Source organism: Lynx canadensis, chromosome C2 (genome assembly GCF_007474595.2).
Source record: "Lynx canadensis isolate LIC74 chromosome C2, mLynCan4.pri.v2, whole genome shotgun sequence".
NCBI lineage: Eukaryota > Metazoa > Chordata > Mammalia > Carnivora > Felidae > Lynx > Lynx canadensis.
In genome coordinates this window covers 158,755,390-158,775,254 of record NC_044311.2, presented here as the reverse complement: position 1 = coordinate 158,775,254, position 19,865 = coordinate 158,755,390, and positions in this window count along the sequence as shown.

The window sequence follows — 19,865 nt, the reverse complement described above, 5'->3', positions numbered from 1 at the left end:
TTAAGATCACATGGAATGTTAACCAAGATAGACAATATGCTTGCTGACCCATAAAATAAGTCACAATAAATTGGAAAGATTGAAATCTTAGCGTATATTCTCTGACCGTAATGAAATACAATTAGAAATCTAGCAAAGTTCCAAATATTTGGAAATTAAGCAGCATATATCTAAATAATCCATGGGTCAAAGGAAGAAACCAGAGAGTTTTAAAAAATTGAGTGGTAATGATTTAAAAAAAAATTTTTTTTTTAATGGAGCACGTGGGTGGCTCAGTCAGTTAAGTGCCCGACTTTAACGATCATGATCTCGTGAGTTCGAGCCCTACATCCAGCTCTCTGCTGACAGCTAGGAGCCTGGAGCCTGCTTCAGATTCTGTGTCTCCCTCTCTCTGCCTCTCCCCTGCTCACGCTCTCTCTCAAAAATAAATAAACATTAAAAAAATTTTTTTTTTCATTGAGTGATAATGAAAATGTACTGCTGTGGTTTGAAAGTCTGTGTCCCCCAAATTCTTACATTAACTAACCCCCATCGGGATGGTGTTCAGAAGTGGGGCCTGGGGAAGGAGATTAGATCATTGGAGCAGAGCCTTCAAAAATGGGATCAGTGCCTTTATAAAAGACTACCCCAGAGAGCTCCTTGCCCCTTCCACCGTGCAAGGACACATGGGGAAAAACCGCCTTCTGTGGCCCAGGAAACCCTCACCAGACACTGAATTTGCATGATCTGGGATTTCCCAGCCTCTAAAACTGTGAGAAACAAATGTTTATTGTTTGTAAGCCACACAGTTTATGGTATCCTTGTTATTACTATCCAAATGGACTAACATGTACATTAATATTTGGGGGATGCAAATAAAGCAGAGCTTAGAAAGAAATTGATGCTTTCAGTGCTTACACTAGAATGGAAGAAAATTTAAAAGCAGTGATCTAAATTTCCAATTTAAGGGGCACCTGGGTGGCTCAGTCAGTTGGATGTCCGATTTCAGCTCAGGTAATGATCTCATGGTTCGTGAGTTCAAGCCCCACGTCGGGCTCTGTGCTGACAGCTCAGAGCCTGGAGCCTGCTTTGGATTCTGTGTTTCCCTCTCTCTCTGCCCCTCCCCTGCTTGCACTCTCTCTCAAAAATAAGCATTAGAAAAAAAATTTTTTAATTTTTTTTTTCAACGTTTTTTTATTTATTTTTGGGACAGAGAGAGACAGAGCATGAACGGGGGAGGGGCAGAGAGAGAGGGAGACACAGAATCGGAAACAGGCTCCAGGCTCTGAGCCATCAGCCCAGAGCCCGACGCGGGGCTCGAACTCACGGACCGCGAGATCGTGACCTGGCCGAAGTCGGACGCTCAACCGACTGCGCCACCCAGGCGCCCCTAGAAAAAAAATTTTTAAATAAAAAATAAAAAAATAAAATTCCAATTTAAGAAACTAAAATTAAAAAAGAAAAGAAAAGCAAATTAAAAACAAACTAAGTCAAAGAAAGAAAATATATTAACTAAATAAATGTTAAGTTAAATAAACAAGTCCGTGAACTAGGAAATAACAGAAAAAATTAACAAAGACAGAAGTTGGTTCTTTAAAAAAAATTAATAGAACTGATCAATTTTTAGCAAGAATTATCAAGAGAAAAAAAGAAAAAAAAAACCTATCAATATTAGGGGGCGCCTGGGTGGCGCAGTTGGTTAAGCGTCCGACTTCAGCCAGGTCACGATCTCGCGGTCCGTGAGTTCCAGCCCCGCGTCAGGCTCTGGGCTGATGGCTCAGAGCCTGGAGCCTGTTTCCATTCTGTGTCTCCCTCTCTCTCTGCCCCTCCCCCGTTCATGCTCTGTCTCCCTCTGTCCCAAAAATAAATAAACGTTGAAAAAAAAATTAAAAAAAAAAAACCTATCAATATTAGAAATAAAAAGGGGGACCTCTTCCCAGATCACACCAATATTAGAAAGATAAATAGGGGGGGGCCCCTGGCTGGCTCAGTCAGTAGAGTAGGCAACTCTTGATCTCAGGTTGTGAGTTGGAGGCCCACATTGGGTGCAGAGATTACTTAAAATAAAATCTTCAAAAAAAAAAAAAAAATGGGGGGCGCCTGGCTGGCTCAGTTGGAGGAACATGCAACTCTTGATCTTGGGGTCATGAATTCGAGCCCCATGTTGGGCATAGAGATTACTTAAAAAAATAAAACATTTTTAAAAAGATAAATTAGAAGACCATGACCAACTTTATGCAAACACATTTGATAATTTGTATGAAATGGACAAATTCCTTTAAAGGCATTACCTTTATCAAAACTGACACAAAAGAAAATGAAAAATACATATAATAAATGAATTTGTTAAAAACCTTCCCACAAAGAAAATGTCAAACGCAAATTGTTTCATTGCTGAATTCTATTAAATGTGTAAAAAGATATAACACCAACATTTAACAAAATTTTAAGAAAACAGGGGATGGACACTTTCCATTTGTTTTATGAGGGAAACTTAACTCTGATACAAGCACCTGACAAATAAAAGAAAATTACAGACTGATATCTCTCATAAAAATAGACACAAAAATCCTTAACAAAATCTTAGAAAATCAAACCCAATGATAAGTGGAGGGGGTGATACATTATTAAGGTGGACTGGAGTTTACCCTAGTAGTGCCAAATTGGACTATAACACTTGCAAATCAATGCAATTTACAATCTCAACAGAATAAAGGAGAGGAAACATATGATCATTCAATCCTTTAAAAATTTTTTTAAAGGATTTGACAAAACTCAGTACCCAATCGTGATGTTTTTAAACACCAGCGACGCAGGCAGGCTAGATCCAAGGACCCAGAGGAGGGAGTCCAGCAGAGGGACTTAGGCTTCCTGCAGGACAGAAATCAAATGTGAGCCGGAAAGTGAAGGAGTGAAAACAGACTTTACTGAACAGTGTGAATGACAGAGAAGAGGAGATGGAGTGTCTGGGAGACTCAGAAAGAAGAAGGAGTCTCATCGTCGCCGGGGGCTAGGGGTTTATATTGGAAAGGGGTCTAGGGTACGTAGGTGTTCCTTCAGAAATACGGGGTAGGGTCCCATCAAAGGCAAGTGTCAGGTGAATGATAGGTGTTATTCCATGAATCACCAAAGGTAGGGGGTATTGACGCCAGTGTCAGCCAAGGTTTGTTCAAAGTTAATGTCCCAGAACATGTTTGAGATCTGGCTCTTCTTAGATGTTATCAGGTGTTCAGGGCCTAGGACAAGACTCAGAAAGATTAACTTTTTTGCTTCCCCCTTCAAGTGGGAACAAAGCTTCTTTGGCTTTTTCAAAGGCAAAATATGGGACCTGAGTAAGTGGGACCTGGCAGAAAACCGGCAGAGATGGAGCCTTTCTACAATGGAGTTCCTCAGCTTCCCTACCTCATCAGCAAAAGTAGAACATCTTTATCTCTAAAAAGGCATCTTTTAGAAACCCTAACACAAAAATCATACTTAATGATGTTATACTGAAAATCCTCATTAGAAACAAGCAAATGTATCCACTCACTACTTCAGTTCAGCATTTTATAGGAAATCCTGACCAGCACAATAAGGCAAGTAAAGCAATAAATAAATTAAAGGAATAGCTATTAGAACGAAAGAGAAAATTGTGTGCATTCACAGATAATTAGATTGCTCACATAGAATGGCCTAAGGAATCACAAAACTACTAGAATAAATAAGTGAATTTAGCAAGATAGGAGGATAAAGATCTGCATAGAGAAATATGTGTATTTTTATTTGCTAGGAACAAAACATTGAAAATGAACTTTTTTAAAGCCCACGTATAACAGCACTGTAGTGTGAGCTCCTGACAGTTACCTTTTTCAAGCATCAGGTAAGTGCCTAACGTTAAGCTTCTGAGTGCCAAGGTCTCCACTTCACAGACATCCATCTCCAATAAATACATCGCCAGCTACACACCAGATGAAAAGCCACAACACCCTGCCCATGAAGTTCCCTCTTTTAGAAAGCACCAGCTGACCTGACTTTTTGACCTCTTGCTTTTCCTTTCCTGAAATTCAATTCCTGCTCTTATGTTTAAAATTCACCAGACCTCTAAAACCCTAGGCTACCGGACTTGACCTCAGTAAAGGCGGAACCCCAGGCCCATATTCTCCCCTCTTCCTCCTGCCCCCCCCACCACAACCTCACCGTGGGGCGCTGGACGGTTACCCTCCAGGAACTGTGAGTAACACATTTTCAAAATTCCCTGAAGGTGGTTGCAGCTGGGCATCTTGCAGTCATAATAGCAAGGGCGGATCCAGCCACATTGGCTGCACCTGGGGGAGTCTGTGGGCGTTTGTGCAAACAGTGGGGTGGGGGGGGGAGTCTGTGGACAAACAGGGTGGGGGGTGCGGGGAGTGTCCCCAGGCATTTCAAGTCGATAGCGTCCCCAAGGATAGGCTGAGAGCAATGCAGAACAAGCATCAACTTAAATGCTTAGGAGTAAATTTTTATTGAAAAAAATTTTTAATGTTGATTTATAAATTTAAAGAGCAATGCAAAGGACCTAGAATAGCAAAACAATCTTAGAACAGTATTGTAAGATATACACCTTCTGACTTCAAGAATTATTATAAAGATACAGTAATCAAGGCAGTGTGGTATTGGCAAAATGATAGGCAAAGAGATCAATGGGACAGAAAAGAAAATCCAGAAATAGACACTTTTATAGTCATTGATTTCGAATAAAAGTGCCCAAGCAATTTTCACGAGAAAAGTCTTTTTGGAAGATGTGCTGCAGGAACTGGCTATTTGTTTAGAAACGATGACCCTAGATGCCTACCTGCCACTACACAGACGCTTATTTGGGATGGATCATAGACCCAAATATAAAAGCTAAAACTTTAAACTTAGAGGTAGCAAAGTTTCCTTAGATGTAAAAAGCACTAACAATAAAATTAAAAAATGGGAAATTAGACCAGGGGTCAGGAAACATTTTTTGGTAAAGGGCCAGGTAGTAAATATTTTAAGCCCTGCAGGCAGTGTCAGTCAGACTGCTAGACACGGCCTTTGCAGCAGTATTAAGAGAGCTACGGGCAGTATGTTAATGAATGGGGGCAGCTCTAAGCCCAACAAGGAGCCTGAACTCACAACCCCCAGACCAAGCGTCGCATGCTCCTCCAGCTGAACCAGCCAGGCGCACCCTCCCCCCGCTTTATTTTGGGTGCAGCTGTGTTTTAATAAAACTTTTATTTACAAATCCATTTGCCGACCACAGTATCAGACTATCAAAATTTTAAACTTTGCTCATCAAAAGACACAATTAAGAGAACGAATAAGTAAACCACAGACTGGAAGAAAGTGTTTGCAAAACATCTGCATATCAGGGGCACCTGAGGGGCTCAGTCCATTGAACATTATTAGGTCAGGATCTCATAGCTCTAACTGTGGTTAGAGCTGAACCTGCTTTGGATTCTCTGTCCCCTCTCTCTCTCTGCCCCTCCACACTTGTGCTCTGGCTCTCAAAGATAAATAAAACATTTTAAATTTGCATATCAAAAGAATTGTATACTGAATATATAAGACCCCTAAAACTCAGAAACTAATTAAATAAATAGAAATGGGCAAATGATTGAATAGACACTTCGTGAGAGAAATTTTACAAATAGTCAATAAGTACATTTTAAAAAAGTCCCTCTACAGTTTTAATCATTGGAGAAATAAATATTAAAATCCCAATGCGATACCTTTACACAGAACAGCTAAAATTAGAAACACTGACATCCAAATGTTGGCATGGATGTGGAGAAACCAGAATTATCATACGTTGCTGAGGAAGTAAAATATCACAGCCACTATGGGAAAATGGCCGTTTCTTACAAAGCTCAGCATACTACACAAGTCCACTCTGGCTGCCATAATTAAATACCACAGGCTGCTTGGCTAAACAATAGACATTTATTTTGACAGAGTTCTGGAGACTGGAGGTCCATGATCAAGATGCCAGCAAATCCAGTTTCTGGTGTCTCTTCCTGGCTTGTGGATGACTGCTTTTTCAGGGTCTCGAATAACAGAAAGAGAGGTCTAGTATCTCTTCCTCTTCTTATAAAGGACACCAGTCCTAGTGGAGTGGGGCCTCACCCTTATGTCCTCATCACCCTCGTTACCTCCCTTTTAGCCCTGTCTCCAAATAGTCACATTGGGGGTTGGAGCTTTAATATATGAGTAATGAGTGGTTACAATTCATAACACAGATATGTACCCGGTGGCTCAGAAAAAGAACCCCAGGGCATTGTCCAAGAGAAATGAAAACATACATCCCCAAAGTGCCTTGTCCAAGAATGTTCATAGCAACTTTATCTACAATAGCAAAAAAAGTTGGTACCGTTACAAATGCCAGTCAACAGGAGGATGCATATACACAGTGTAGCATATTCATACAATGGAACACACCTCAGGAAATTTATGTTGGCAAAAGCACTGCCAGCTTGGACTAACAGGGACTGAGCTCGTTCAAAATGAAATAAGACTGGCTGTGAAACCCGTACAGCCACTCTGGAAAACAATGTGGCAGTTCCTCAAAAAATTAAAAATAGATCTACCCTATGACCTAGCAATAGCACTGCTAGGAACTTACCCAAGGGATACAGGAGTGCTGATGCAGAGGGGTACTTGTACCCCAATGTTTATAGCAGCACTTTCAACAATAGCCAAATTATGGAAAGAGCCTAAAGGTCCATCAACTGACGAATGGATAAAGAAGATGTGGTTTATATATACAATGGAATAGTACGTGGCAATGAGAAAGAATGAAATATGGCCATTTGCAGTAACATGGACGGAACTGGAGGGTATTATGCTGAGTGAAATAAGTCAGTCAGAGAAAGACAGATATCATATGTTTTCACTCATATGTGGATCCTGAGAAACTTAACAGAAGACCATGGGAGAGGGGAAGGGGGAAGAAAAAAGAGTTACAGAGAGGGAGGGAGACAAACCATAAAAGACTCTTAAATACTGAGAACAAACTGAGAGTTGGTGGGGGGTGGGGGAGAAAGGAAAATGGGTGATGGGCATTGAGCACTGGGTGTAGTATGGAAACTGATTTGACAATAAATTATATTTTAAAGAAAGAAAGAAAGAATGCTGCCTGTGGGGACCCCAACTTTCTACGGGCAATTATCATTCTGAGAAAGCCAGTCAGCAGCAAACATGGGCCATTCCTTATGGAAAAGGAAGGACACCTGATGGGGCAGAGGCCAGCACCCTGAAAACAGTGGACTGCGACGCCACTCCCAAAGAGTGCTGGAGAGCACGGCGTTTGTGAGCCACTTACAAGGAGCAGAGCCTATTTACCTCCCTGGACCTGGGGACCCAGGAACACCACCCTGCAGGATTTCAGGATTTCCCTGAACCAGTGATGAGTATGTGCTTTGTACATACCCCTGTTTGGATGGGAGCATCCATTGTGTCTTCCTCCCGGAGTATCACCAGCGTGTGCTGTGCGTGCGTGTGTGTGTGTGTGTGTGTGTGTGTGTGTGTGCAAGGAGGCACAAATGACTCGTTCTCTTTGCGCACAAACCTTGGGAATAAGAGATGAACCCAGCGAGCCTCAGCTACCTCTGGACCTGATTTAAATCATGAGATCCTGAATTGCAAGCCTAATGCCATAATTGGAGGAGGCTTTGGGGGTTCCTGAGATAGCATGAGCAATGCTTTGTGGTGAGGGATGTAAACATTTCGTGGCCAGAGAGCTAAGTGTGGCCAAAATGGCCTTAAGACTCTGCAGTTTTTCCCAGCATGAGGTAGGCCCATAAATCTTGGGCTGGTCTTGTGATGTGCCTGTAGAAGTAGCAAAAGTAATCTCAACATGCCATTCAGTTTCCATTGTCACACTCCTGACTGAGTCGCTCACACACACACACAACCATACACACACTTAACACCAAGCCTCCTCCACAAACAGAGCCACCTAGATGCCCAATGGTAACTATAGACAAAACAGTGAGGCCAGCTGAGGCCAGCATTAGAAATGGCTGGAAGAATAAATCCCAAACGGCAAATGCACAGAGTCACGAGCTAAATAAATAATTGTTGTTCTAGAACAAATGTTGGGACAGTTTGGTATGCAGCAAACACTAACTGATACATCCAGGAATGCTGATCAAAAACACAAGGTGGTGTCACCACACCCTCATCAGAATGGTTAAATTTTAAAAGACCAAAAATACTTAGTGTTGGTGAATATCTTGAGCAATCGGAGTTCTCATATGTTGCTGGGGGTGGGGAGGTCAACAGGTATAATTGTGTCAGAAAACTATTTGACAGTTTCTCATACAGATAAACATACACCCATCCCGTAATCCCACAATCCCACTCACAGGCATGTATCCATCCAAAGACAAGCATGAGAAAGTTTCAGAGTAAAGGCAGTGGGCACGAAGGAGTCTTCTGGGATGCTGGAATGCTCCACATCTTTAAAAGGATAAAATTGGTGTAGTATACTATGAAATTTACACAATATAAAGCACACCTCAATTGAAATTAATCTTTACAATGTCTTTAAAAAGACTTGTGTCCTCTACTATTTGTAAATAGTTTGTGGTTAGATGGCGAGCTGTGGTGACTTTTTGAATGGCTCTGAAATCTTTGACACCGTTCCCAACAAGAAACAGGCCCCGTGTTTCCTCTCCTTGAATCTGGGTGGGCCTGTATCTGCTTTAACCAGTAGAATACAGGGCGAGTAGTGACTTCCAAGGTGAGCTCATAAGAGGCCACGTGGCTTCCTTTGGTTCTCCTGGAACTCTGACTCTCAGGGCACCCCTCTCAGTGTCACTAGAAGAGCCCAGGCCACTTGAGGACAGCACACCTAGTGCTCTAGACAGCAGTCCCAGCTGAGACCAGCCTTCAGGTGGTCTCTTACCTGGTGCAGACATGTGACTGAGGAGGCCTCCAGGTGATCCCACCCCCATCATTTGAGCCATCCCAGCTGTTTGGTCTTCCCAGAGGAGACCCCATGCATTTCGGAGCCAGGCTGAGCCGTGCCCCTGTGCCCTGTGCCCTGACCCCTTGCACCCAGTAAGACCAAGACAGCAGTTGAGGTTTTCGTGCTGTCAGCTGGAACAGAACTGAGTGCTTTGAAGCGGGATGCTGCTAGGACCTGTGGCGGAGCTCGGGGACAGGCCACAGAGAGAAGCTGGAAGGGCCCTGTGGACCGCGTCAGTGTGAGGCGGGCAGGCTTGAAGAGGCCGTCAGCCAGTCCCCAACAAAAGCAAGGAACTGTGACTGGAAGCCAAAGGAAAAGCCTCTTGCTACCGGGTGGTGGGAAGTCTGGCACCACGGCTACCGTGTGGAGGGTGTAGAAAAGGCTCATCAACTTGTGGGGTCAGTTAAGGAGGTTTCCAGGCAGTGTTACGAGGGTCCCAAGGTACCTTGCAGCTGCACATAATAAGAAATGGTTAGAGAGAGGGCAGCCAAAGAAGAAATGATTCTGTGCTCACACAGACCTTCCAGGAACTGTGAAGGAGTCAGGAGCGGCTGGGCTCAGAATGAAGCTATGCTTCACCCCCATCCGTCCCCACAGAAGGTTCTCAAAGAAGAGAGCTCAGGGCAAAGACAGAATCTGTGGCACTGTTGGGAAAATGTGGTCTCAGAGTGACAGTGAGGCAGGCTGGGACAGTAAAGCCCTCTGAAAAAGTTCAATTGGCATCTGAAAGACCCATTCGGATGAGCCAAGGCCTTCTGTGGACCTTACGCATGCACCTCTCGGACCCTCTCACTTAACAGCCTTCCGGGAACCTAAGGGCATTGGGTCACAACAGTCTTGCAGGCCCCGACTAGCAAGGGGCCCATTTCAAAGAGGTTCTGGGCGTGGGTTGTGTCTCATGGAGTGAACGTCAGAGAAGACCCAGTTATTGGGAAATTGTACTCCCGACGTCAACACCAGCCTGGACTAAAACCACCAGAGATAGCACAAAATGGAAAGAGGCATTTGGCCCCCTGTGCCGTGGCAGGCCTGCAGCAGACTAAGAAAACTACTCCGCTGCAAACACGGGCTACTTTGTATGGACAAGGAACAATGACTTAGAGGGTGGAATCAAGACCCCAGAATGCAAAGTTGGAAACCATGGAGAATCTTTCCCAGGGACACTACCAGCCCCTCGTCAAGGAACTGGCGCACTGAGCTGCAGTGGATTTCGGAACTGCTATGGACGGTGCCTGCTCTACATCCCACAACCCCCCTTTCGAGTAGGAGTGTCTTATTACGGCCATCCTAGCCCTGTCCCAGCACCGGTGAGGGGATGGAGTCAGGTCACTTGTCTCAAAATGAGCGAGAAACACACTGAAGAAGCCGTTCCCGAGGCATCCCACTCATCTGCACGTGGGCCTGTTGTAGGTGGTGAGATCCTGGAGATCTAGCCCCCACAATGGGATGAGGCCTTGGGAGTCCTGGGGAGTTTATTTTGCATGTGCATGGGGTATGGCCATAGAGCAGGCTGTATTTTCCAGTGTTGGCCCCAGCAATTTCTCCCTTCCCACATGAGCCTCTCCAATGTGACCCTGCCACCTCTCCAAGAGGTGAAGTCTAAACCCCTCCCCAGATTCTGGCTTGGCTTCCACCTGCCTGCAACCAACAGAATGTGACAAAAGTGACCTACGTGACTTCGGAGATTAGGTCAAAAAAGTCCATGCAACTTTCAGCTGGTTCTCTTGGGGTGCTTCCTTTGGGGAAAGGCAGACCCCGTGTGAGAAGCCGACAACCCTTAAACCACCTTGCTGGAGAGGCCACGTGTCGGCACTCAAGTTGGCAGTCCCAACTCAGCCCAGCCTTCCAGTAGTCTTTGTCAAGGCACCAGGCATGTGAGTGAGGCCACCGTGGGCCCTCCAGGCCAACTCAAGTGCCAGTTGAATACCAGCAAGGACCTCAGCGGACACCACCTGGGGCAAAAGAAGAGCCCTGCCAAGGCCAGCCCAAACCCTGACCTATAGAACTTGTAGGATCTAATAAAATATGGGGATTTTCAGCCACTAGGTTTTGGGGTAGCTTGTCTTGCAGCAATAGTAACTGGAATATTCTGTCCTGTAAGAAAGTATCCTTCCTACATGTGTGATCCGGAAGGATGTAATTCACTGATGATGGAGTTCTGGCCACTTCTTAATAAAGCCTGTGGCTGGGGCACCTGGGTGGCTCAGTCAATTGGGCATCTGACTCTTGATTTGGGCTCAGGTCTTGATCTCGGGGTCATGGGATCCAGCCCTGCATCAAGCTCCACACTGAGCATGGAGCCTGCTTAGGATTCTCGCCCTCTCTCCCTCTGCCCCTCTCCCTCTCTCCCCTGCTCGCTCTCTCTCTCTCTCTCTCTCTCTCTCTCTCTCTGAAAATAAATAAACAAAGCTTTTGGCTACTGAGAGCACAAACAACACAATAGTTTTTAAATGATGGAATTATGATTGATTTTTATTTATAAGGAATCTGATGAAAGTTTGGTAGCTCAGGTATGCATACAAAACTCTTCCTACAGTATTGCTTCTAGAAATGCTCTTAGGAAAATAAAGACTAAAGACTGAAGAATCACATATAGGTCCATCTTCCTTTCACTTTTAGTCATATGTTCCCCCAAAGACTTACTTTGAAAAGAGATACTGAATTTGCAAAAAGAAATACCTACCTCCAAAACATTATAGAGAAAATATTTCTCTTTTGCTTCTCTGAAGAGGGGGGCGTTTCCATATGCTGTCATGCATGAAGGCAGCACTTCAATGTGGTCAGGGCTTGGACTCTGAAGGCAGACCAGGGGTCAAATCCTGGCTTTCACTCTTGTCAGTGATGTAACCTGGGTAAACTATTTCCCTCCTGTGAGCCTCCGTTTCCTGAGGATGAAGGAAGTTTGTGGCCTGGACAGGCTGAGAATTCTGAGAACGCCTGCTGGCTTCTTCCCCCTTCTCAAGGGTTTCTTCACATGTGCCCACCTCAGGTCTCCTTGTCGTGTGGGCGCTGCAGTAACTCCTGTTACTGGGGCCACTCTCTTTAAACTAAGGGTGGGTCTCTGCCTCAAACAATCCTGCTGCGGCCAGGGACAAGCCCTAGGCTACGCTTTTCAGACCACCATATGAGGGGCCCCGACCACCTCCAGAACCCAAACCCCACACTGCTACCCAGTTCCCGGGGCCACCAGAGCACATCCAAGTCTGAGACCTGCTGAGTGCTCTGCCCAGTGAGAGAACACCGGGCACGCAATTCACCATGTGGGGGGGGGGGGGGGCTGGATGCTTGTCACTCCAGGAGGGAGTTTGCCTGAGAGAGTCACCAAGAGCCCCTTCAGCCGCCTTGTGGCTGCAGGACCGTCTTGGCCCAACATGGCTCTCAGGTTCCTCATCCTCCTGTTAGTTTCCAGGAAGCAACAAGGGCAGCAGGTCACCTGGAGGGGCTCGTACCCACGTGCACTCTGCCCCGCTGAGCGCTGGGATTTGCATGTTAGAAACTGCGCTAGCAACTAACACTGCCCTTGTCTGCCTCTGCTTCCCGTGGTCCTAGTTGGCCTCTGGCTCGGAAAAGGGAGGAAGCAAGCCTGCAGTTCAGACAGACAGACGACCCCAGGCCTTCTGGAGGCCACAGCCATTCCAGGGACCCCCAAGGCTGCACCCAGAGCATACTGCAAGAGCCCTCCTCAAGAAATCTTTAAAAAAGTTTCAACATATTAAGAATTCATCACTTGAGCTAGTGATATAAAAATATTACATAAGACACATTTAAAAGTCTAAGAAGAGGGGTGCCAGGGTGACTCAATCGGTTAAGCATCCGACTTCGGCTCAGGTCATGATCTTGCAGTCCGCGAGCTCGAGCCCCTGCACTGGGCTCTGTGCTGACAGCTCAGATTTCTGTGTCTCCCTCTCTTTCTGCCCCTTCCCCACCCACGCTCTGTCTCTGTCTCTCAAAAATAAATAAACATTAAAAACATTTAAAAAAAAAAAGTCTAAGAAGAGATCATTTTAGATGTTAACAAATTTAATATCAACTTATTCAATTTTATTATTTTAGGTCCTTAATTTCCAAAAATAGTTTATCCTTCCTATGATTTCATCCACATATTCTTTACATTTTTATTTACATTATCATTCATTTGAACTATTAGATAATAAGTATACCTCTGGATATATTTCAGTTATATGAAAATTTTTAAAACAGTGCTGACTCTTTACAACATCTTTAACTTAAAGTTTGTTTTTAAAAAGCAAAGAGGGGGGCGCCTGGGTGGCTCTGTCGGTTAAGCGTCCGACCGGCTCAAGTCACGATCTCGCAGTTTGTGAGTTTGAGCCCCGCGTCGGGCTCTGGGCTGATGGCTCAGAGCCTGGAGCCTGCTTCCGACTCTGTGTCTCCCTCTCTCTCTGCCCCTCCCCCGTTCATGCTCTGTCTCTCTCTGTCTCAAAAATAAACGTTAAAATAAATAAATAAATAAATAAATAAAATAGAATAAAAAGCAAAGAGGGATGCCTGAATGGCTCGGTTAGTTAAGCATCCGACTCTTGTTTTCAGCTCAGGTCACGATCTCATGGTTCACGGCATCGAGCCCCAACTCATCAGAGCCTGCTTGGGATTCTCTCTCTCCCTCTCTCTCTCTGCCCCTTCCCTGCTCGTGTGTGCACACGTGCACATGAGCATGCATTCTCTCTGTCTCTCAAAAATAAAGACTTCAAGAATACAGATAAATAAAAAACAAAAAATATTATTGTCCTACAATAGAAAACCACCGGAAGTTAGGCTTCTCGATTTACACGTCTGTATCTTTCATCGTCCCCATTTTGTTCTTCACTGAAATCGCTAAGTAAGCCAACTCATGCCCACCTGCATGGGCATTCTTGCTGGAGACAGTTCAACCCCACAGCGGCATTTTCATACCGAGGTGTGTGAGTCCTCATCAGTTAGCTCGTTTTATCAACTGAGGAGGGTTTTGTTGATCAGTTGGCTTCATGTGGTTGAGTACTGCGTGCCTGTTCTGGGCCCACAAGGGCACAAAGCTGTAAAAATGCTGATGCTTACAGACAAGTTAAATTAAAAACTGTTCCCATTAGCAAAATACAAATAGGCTAAGACAGTGATTTTTTTTTACAAACTTTAAACGTGACATGGGTTTATGGCAAATTTCCAAGAGTCCTTAAAAGTTATAAAAAGTATAATCAGATAATAACCTGTAGCAGAGTTCTGCTGAGGGAAAAACAGTCAAGTTCTCTTTCGATGCCTTTGCCTGAGTCAGTTCAACACCTTCTCCCTCCTCACAGAGATGAGACCTCATTCCCGGGCCACGAACGACCTCACACACACACACACACACACACAGCAAGGCTGAGGACCGGGCGGGGTGGGGGATGGGGGGCTTTGTGTGGGGCACGCTCGCTATGCTCCAGCCTCCAGCTCCTTCTCAAAAAAAAAAAAAAAAAAAAAAAAAAGAAGAAGAAGAAAAGAAAGAAAAAAAAGTTGAAAAACAAAAACAAAAACAAAAGCCCTGTTGTTTCGAGCTGGGTCCTAACGTTGCCATGGATCCAAAGCCAACCCGAGCGCCAGACTGGATGCCAGCACTGCTCACGCTGGGCCTGCCCTTCTGGAAGGGAGCACTGGTTTTGGAATGACTGGTTAGAAACCAAATGGATTCATGGAATTTGATGTGGTATAAAAATAATAAAATGTGATACCCATGAAATACGGATACTCCATCACAATTTGCCAAACTGGGGACCTCCTGGACTCTAAGTATTCAAAATTAGCCAATGAGTTCCTTCTGCATTTTTAGACCCTAATCTGTTGGCTCAGAAAGAAATCTCTGTCCCTCCACCCTTTTGCATCAGGAGCTTTCCACGGACAAGGACAGTAACTTTTGTGATAAATTCAGCACAGTAGGTTCTCTGCACGGCACATACATGTGCACAGGCATTTGTGTGATGCGTGTACAAAATCCCACTTACCCAGCAGCCATGCTCTCAGGGGTGCGTCTTGCCCCCTCTTTCACTGAGGCAGAGGAAGGTTAGATCTTGCTCAAGGTTCTCCACAGAGGTAGGACTCAAACCGAGGGAGCTCCACGACAAGGCCCCCACCATCGCCCCATGGCCTCCTGCTGGCTGGTAGCAGTGATCTTCAGACCAGGAAAGGCAATTCATTCTCATCACCTTGACACTTGCATTTACGACCACAGAAGCCTTTTGTCCTTTCTCCCACGTCCCTTTAGAACACAGGCGTCCTATTCTCCCTACGGACATGGGTCACTGTAACGGACCTCGTGAGCAGCTTGGTGGCGGATGGCACTGTCCTTTGTACCAGAGAACAATGTCTCTGTCCAAGGCCTTTCCTCCTTGAAAACTCAAACCAGAATGCCTCTTCCTGCCCCCGGTGCAGACTCAGCTAGGCCCGGGTCTAGTTTCTGAATTAGTTGGTGCTAAGGGTTTGCTGAGTGCACGAAGGGTGGCTGAAGGAAGATGGAGCATCTACGTGATGGGGGAAGACTCTGGCAGAAGCTCTGTGCACCCAAAAGATCCACTAGCCTCTGCGTCCACTCCATCCACTTCCCTCTTGCTGGGAAGCGGACCCCCCTTTCCATGACCACTGACAGAGTGCCCATTCTGGGAACCCTCAGCCAGGGAGCCCTCACCATTAGGTCACACGGGGTGCCTTTGGCATCGAGAGGTGCTGTGGACACACTAGGGTTGGGCCCCCTTCACCCTTTCCCAATTATCCCCAAAGTTTTGCAGACTGAAACGTTGGGCATTTATCAATAGCGCCATGACCATGAACCAAGTGGATGGCTGTTGGCTATCGATATGGCAAAGCTAGACAAGTCAATTCAGTTGTTCACAGTGGACACCTGTCTTCCAGGGGTCACACCAGCAGTCCCTTTCAGCCCCTGGAAAACACCCATAGTGATGGTTATCCAAAACATCCAACCCTTTTTTGGTACACTGTCTCCCTAAGCTTTTTTATTATTTGGGCAATAGTACATATTCCTTTTATAGTGGGATATTTATATTTACAATGTCTTATTACCTCATGTGATATTGTGATATAATAAGAAATATATGTTTGGTCTTTGTGCCCCCAGTTCTGAAGCCTTGGAACTCCCTGAGTGATGGGGTGAGGGGGGGTATCTTCTGTTGTTCATAACAAGCTCCCTCCAACCACACTCGGGACTATGCTAATAAGGTGGGTGACTCTTTGAGGATGGGGGCTGGACTCTGAAGGAATAGGCCACAGGATCAGCAGGGGGAACTTATAGCCCCTCTCCCAGCCTCAGGGAGGGGAGGGGAGGGGAGGGGGGCTGGAGATCGACTCAACCACCAGTAGCCAATGAGTTCATTAATCATCCCTACAAAATGGAACCTTCAACCAAACACAAAAGGATGGGGTTCAGAGAACTTCCAGGCCTGTGAACACATGGAGGTGTGGGGAGGGGGATGCACCCAGAGGGCGGGGAAGCTCTGGGCCCTTCCCACCGCATACCTCGCCCTGTGCACCTCTTCCATTTCTCTGTTCCTGAGTCGTTCTAGCAAAGTACTGAACCCGAGGAGGGGGTCGTGGGAGCCCCCGGTTTATAGGCAGTCAGTCAGAAGTATGTGTGGTCCTGGGCAGTCTTGTGGGACTGAGCCCCTAACCTGTGATGTCTGTGCGAACTCCAGGCAGATTGTGTGAGAACCGAACCAAACGGTAAGACACGCAGCCGTTGTCAGAAAACCGGTCAATGTAGGGAAAAAAAACGTATATGTGGTGTCAGACATGTTCTATCGGTAAAATACAGATCATAGCACATCAGTTGGGGGATTTTATACATTAAAAAACTGGCTACTGGTTTCAGGCACAGTGCTGTTGTTTTCCTCCATTTTGTCCCTTCTGCTAAGCTTACTCTCTCCATACAATATCTTTAAAATTTTTTATTTTGAAATCATCTTAGCCTGATATAATAGTAAAAAATTAATAAACATTTTAATTTTTATGGTTACCTAGTGCATCGATCTGGGTCCAAGTGGATGTAAAGAATTATGAAAGTACAACAACAAAGTAGCTACACAGAGAAATCTCAAGGGCTCCCCAGGGATGAGGGAGAGCAAGCGTCCAAAGGAAGACAGACCGACAAGGACCCTTGCCCAAGGCTGGGCTCAGCTGGCTGCCCAAGCTGGAGCCGGTCCACAGCCCATGGGGCCCCGCGTGTCACTGCCAGCACAAGCATGCAAGGCCCTGGCCACTCTCCGCCCAGGCCTCGTGCCAGCGCTGCAGGGGGCACCCCGAGGAGGGACGAGGCAGGGTCGTCTCCTCGCCACTCCAAATGAGGGCAGAGAGCCACTCAGGCTCAGGGCGCCCTCTGCGAACACAACCCCTGCGTGAGCGCACCCTCATCCCGGCCTATCTGCATCGCAGCTGTGGACTTGGGAGCACAGAACCAACGCGAACATAAGGCTGTGGCTGCTGATGCGCCCATGAGCAATCTCCGACCCAGAACCGTGGGCCGCCCACCGACATCTCTGAAACAATGACACGCTATGTCCTTAGCTCACAAGCAGGGTAAAATCACAGCGCTCCCCAGTCCTTGACACACCCCTGCGGAGGACAGGAGAACCCAGGCTGCTGGGTAGGTGCACAGAGGACGCTGGGGTGCAAGCCTGAGCTGTGCAGTGACAGTTCCAAGAAGGTGAGGAGACCTCCAGGGCACAGGCAGGCTGAGGAGGGCCGGGGGACACGCAGAGGGGTGGCGAGCTGCTGTGAGCACAAGTTCTACAGCGTCCGTGTCAGAGACCCAGGGCAAAGTAACCACCGGGTCCAGGCCAGGCTGCTGAGTCACCGAGGGCTGTCCTCTCTGGACACGGGGCTGGGCACCATCAGATGCTGTAAAGGACACTGAAGCAGGACTGAGACAAAGCGAGACCCGCCCCACAAGGAGCAGGAGGAGAAGTCCCTGCTAAAGCCCTCTCTGCCGAACTCAGCAGGTGCGCAGAGGAGGGCCGGGCCGCGAGCAGCGCACAAACACTGAGGCGGCCAGAGAGGTGGATAATGACGGGCAAGTCCGGCCATTCGTCGACTCAGCATCCATCAGCAGCAACCCACATGCATGGGGACCCCTGGCAACAATTGAGTGCTTCTCTGTTTCTACCTTAAAAGACACAACCGATTCTGTTACTGGTGGTTCTTCTCCAAATGAGAAGGTGCACAGTCCCAGGGCGGTCATTGTGCCCATCTCTGGCTCTATTAATTACCCCCCAAGTTCAGTCAGGGTTCCACTGAAAATTCAGTTACCTAAAGAGTAATGAAATGCTACCCTCCAACAGCTTGTTTGCAAAATAAAAAATGGGAAGGAGAAAGAAGAAAAAGGTTGGTAAATAAACACGTGTGGGTAACAAGCAAACGCTGTGCAAGCTTCTACAGGCCCATTTATGTAACCGGTCACGAGGTCACCATTGACACTCATGGCTTCCTTCTTCAACTACCCATTCCATATGTCCTTGGCCCTCAGCAGGAACCTGTTCTGGATTCCTTATTTTGGTAGGATGACCCAAACCTTCATCCCTGAAGGGCCCGGGTCCTCAATAGTCCTGCTTTATTTTTATTTTTTGGTTGCTGTAGTTTTCCAGGAATCCCTACTGGTGGTCATGGAAGTACTGAGAGATGTCCCAGCAAATGTCCTGTGTCCCCAGTCCTCCCTGCCTCTACTGTGTAGGTAACCAGACTCTCCTCTCTGACTCTCCCCTCCATGATTGGGATCAATCACTGAGGCTAGTGGATTAACCCTTTTTTTTGCCTGACAGTTTAGAGGCATAAGGAGCCCAAAGTGGCTAGGTGGCAGTCTCAGCTTCTAATTCAGCGGGACCACTGCTATGACCCCTGAGGAAGCACTCCGCTCTGGAGACAGATCTCCAAACCATCTCAAAGTTGCCAGGACAAGAAACAAAAATTCTGCAAGTAGGTCATGAAGTGCACTAATGAGAGGGACACCTGTACTTCCAACTCTTGATTCCCAGACCTGCACATCCCGGCAATGGGGACACAGCCGCACATAATGGACCCTGATTCCAAGTGTGTGTGGCATCCGATAAGATAGAACCCATCCTTTCAGGATGTTACCTCCCTTAACTGACTCTTCAGGAAGCTGTCTCGCCTTTCACTGTCAGCCACTTCTGAGTTAGTGGACATGGGACAAGACCAGTGAATCTCACGGGCCTGAGCCCATCGCGGCATTTTCCTCGCTGTGGAATCAGTTCCTTGATGATACGCAGTGCTGTCCAGAACGCCATTACAGTAGATAAGGCTTTCGTGACGTCACGGGTTTTGGTGCCGGCAGAAACAATACAGTGGAGGGAAGTCAAATCCATACCCAGAACATACATCTATTCCAGTGAGGACAAGTCCCTGCCCCGTCTGTGATGGAAGAGGCCCAGTGTAACCGGCCACCGGGCGCCTGGCGGCTCACCGCAGGGCTCGGTGTTGGCAGACCAGACACCTGGGGGCGGCAGGAGCTGGGGCGGCTTCGGTGAGGGGGAGTCCATGTTGTCGAGCACGCGCACGCCTCCACCCCTGCCACGTGGCCACTCTGTTCACGGGCACATGGAGCAAGCCCTGGCATGGCTGTGGCGAGAGCTGGCTGACACACACGGGGCTGATCATTTTCCTTCTGATTATGAGGAGACCCTTCTGCAGCGCACGCCCGTCGGCGGGCATTGGCTCGGAACACAAATGCGTTCACAGACTGCTCCTCGACAAAGGTCCATCCACACGCCTTCCCCAGGGCCTCCTGTCACCAATTTTCCAATCCTGTTCCTTCCAAGTTGCCGACCAACCAAATCACTAGCAACTGCCCCCAAATGGATACAGATCCACACTCTGGCCACGGCTCACTCCAGACATAGCGGACAACCACAGGCACGGCTCAAAGTTCTGCCATGAGAGGATT